The sequence below is a fragment of the Amphimedon queenslandica genome, unplaced genomic scaffold, assembly GCF_000090795.2.
Source record: "Amphimedon queenslandica unplaced genomic scaffold, v1.1 AMPQUscaffold_13437, whole genome shotgun sequence".
In the NCBI taxonomy this organism is placed as follows: Eukaryota; Metazoa; Porifera; class Demospongiae; order Haplosclerida; family Niphatidae; genus Amphimedon; species Amphimedon queenslandica.
The window spans coordinates 213454-216295 of NW_003546327.1; the positions used below are offsets into that span (position 1 = coordinate 213454).

A 2842-nucleotide genomic window follows, 5' to 3' on the forward strand; every position below is an offset into this window, starting at 1 on the left:
CACCAAAATTCTGAAAAAATACCCATGGTTTTTTCCAAAAACGGCTCTGAAATCACCTCCAATTTTTATTACATTTTCTGATACATATTGATGTCCTTATGCTGTGTAGAAAGTTTGAGGTGATTCCGACTTCAATTTTTCAAGTTACGGCTATTTTAAGAAAATGTCAAAATTTTGAAAATACCCAAGGCTATAGCCCATGGTTTTTTCCAAAAAATGGCTCCAAAATCACCTCCAATTTTTATTACATTTTCTGATACATATTGATGTCCTTATGCTGTGTAGAAAGTTTGAGCTGATTCCGACTTGAATTTTTCAAGTTACGGCTATTTTAAGAAAATGTCAAAATTTTGAAAATACCCAAGGCTATTATAGCCCATGGTTTTTTCCAAAAAATGGCTCCAAAATCACCTCCAATTTTTATTACATTTTCTGATACATATTGATGTCCTTATGCTGTGTAGAAAGTTTGAGCTGATTCCAACTTGAATTTTTCAAGTTACGGCTATTTTAAGAAAATGTCAAAATTTTGAAAATACCCAAGGCTATAGCCCATGGTTTTTTCCAAAAAATGGCTCCAAAATCACCTCCAATTTTTATTACATTTTCTGATACATATTGATGTCCTTATGCTGTGTAGAAAGTTTGCACTGATTCCGACTAAAATTTTTCAAGTTACAGCCATTTTATGTAGCATATGGTCTAACTGAAAGTACATTAAGGCCCATTAACATTATTCCACTTCACTTGAATCAGGATTTTTTTCCTATTATTCCTTTAGGATGTTTATACTAATCCAGCAGCTGCATTCTCATAAGAAGCATCCACTTTGGTATCCCTTTTCATTTTGCTTTACAGGTTTTCATGTATTAGTCTAAACAGGGCCTAAAATGTACATGTAGAATGCTCATATCATACCTGCTCCTAGTATTGGCTCATTGTTAGTGTGTTCAGGATCAGCTGCTGCCTTCTTCTCTTCTTCTATCATCTCTTTTTCATCTTGAGAAACAAGCCGGCCCTAAAAGAGTAGAAATAAATAAATTAATTAATTAATAATAAATCCTTTTCTTTTTCTCGTCTACCTTTGGTGGAGGTTTCAAGTTAATTCTGGCAATGCTTTCTATGACTCTTTGTCCTTTTTGATTGTGTCCTTTTGAAATATGGAATCTTGCTGACTCAGGAACAAACTACAATTTATAATGTACAGTAAAGAAAATAATGAAGAGAGAGAGAGAGAGAGAGAGAGGAGTCAGTTCTCCACTTACTATGAAAAACACAGTATGGTAAAAAACTTCACTTTACTATGGTAAAGCACAGAGTGCTATGTAGATCCTCCAGTTAATGTTCTCAAAATCCCCATTGGAGACATCGATAGGATCAGGAACTACATGTATATAAATCACATGATGATCACATGACAGTCACATGTACAGTGTATCTTACCATTAGGAATGACCCCCAGTGCTAGCAATGCTGCCAAACAGCTCCCTATAGCCCGCCAGACCTCTATCAGTACCAGACAGGCCCCACGGAGTTTCTTAGGCAAGAACTCAGTGTAGTGCGTAACTCTACATGTACATGTATAAATACATATTGAATGTGAAACATAGTGTACATGCATCTACTATAGTAATGTATAAGTAGTACTATTGTATACTATAATTTGTTTCTACAGTATACTATATATGTACACATATAATACTGATGTGTATACTAAATGTATGTACATTGATGTAAATGTATATTAGTTATTTTTCCTTTCTCTTTTTTTCAAAATCTCCCCTTTTCTTTTTCTCTTCCTTACGTCTGAGCTGTTCCTCCGATACCAAAGCCTGCCAGACAACGAAACAACAACAAACTGCCATAATTAGGAGCAGCTGCACTTGCAAGACCAAACAAAAATAATGAGAACTGTTACTATTAATAGCACCTACAGTACATAAGAATAATACTACTATAAATAGAACCTAAGTATGTGTGTGTATGTCATAATTGTTATTTTGGGATGTCATGTGAGTATCATGTGACTTACCCTTTTATGTCCAATGATGTCAGCAATAATTCTCCAGAATAGACCACCAATCAAGAAACCAACAAACACGACCTAAAGAGAGAGGGAGAGAAGGAGAGAGATGTGATGGAAGGGAGAAGAAATAATTAACAGACTATTATACATGTAATAAGTAATTTGGCAAATATATTAAATAAAACAACTAGACTCAAAGCTAAAAACAGCACTTACAGATATTTAACATACATGTACATACACATGTGATGCTAAATTGCATGCTTGCTGTTCCTCCTCAACATTGGGAGGAGGCACATTAATGTACCTGTCCTCCTCGGTCACAGAATCATCAATGTCAGCCATAAAGAGAAATAGAGAGAATGCAGACAGTTCTCATGAGTTCTAGTGTATGTACCGTAAATGTTCAAATAAAGGCTGGGCTTGAATAAACGCCTGGTACTAAGAATCTCCAAGTATAGATACATGTAGATCTACGCATATTTTAGTCAATATAAGTCCAACAATTATTGGAGTGTCCCAAATGGCCTAACTTGTTCAGGTTAAGTTGAGGGTATTGAATTTAAAGGTCCGGGTTCAAATCCCAGCATTATTTTTTATTTTACGATTTTTTTGTCCTGGAAAGAAATAAAAGCCCGGGCTTTTATTTGAACATTTACGGTGTGTAGATCTATAATGCATAATTTATTACGGTGTTAATCAGCATAAATTTTGTGCTGCTGCTACTATCACGGAATGATTTTAACAACAAGTAAATAAAAAACATTAAAAATGGAAAAGTAGTAGGATTAAATTGTAAAAAAGTAAGAAACAAGA

At 34.4% G+C, this 2842-nt stretch overlaps 1 long non-coding RNA gene across 3 annotated transcripts; it reads right to left on the reverse strand.

The window, feature by feature from the left end:
* Positions 1-621: 621 nt before the first annotated feature.
* On the reverse strand, positions 622-2543 carry LOC109581471 (uncharacterized). Of its 3 annotated transcripts, none has more exons than XR_002184650.1 (8): positions 2268-2543; positions 2033-2104; positions 1805-1930; positions 1444-1568; positions 1266-1384; positions 1083-1187; positions 919-1018; positions 622-874 (listed from the first exon to the last, which is right to left on the reverse strand). It is a non-coding gene; the product is annotated as an uncharacterized LOC109581471 (long non-coding RNA). The 3 variants fall into 3 exon arrangements; XR_002184649.1 differs by having other exon boundaries at positions 2243-2543; XR_002184648.1 differs by having other exon boundaries at positions 2334-2542.
* Between the last annotated feature and the right edge of the window lie 299 nt (positions 2544-2842).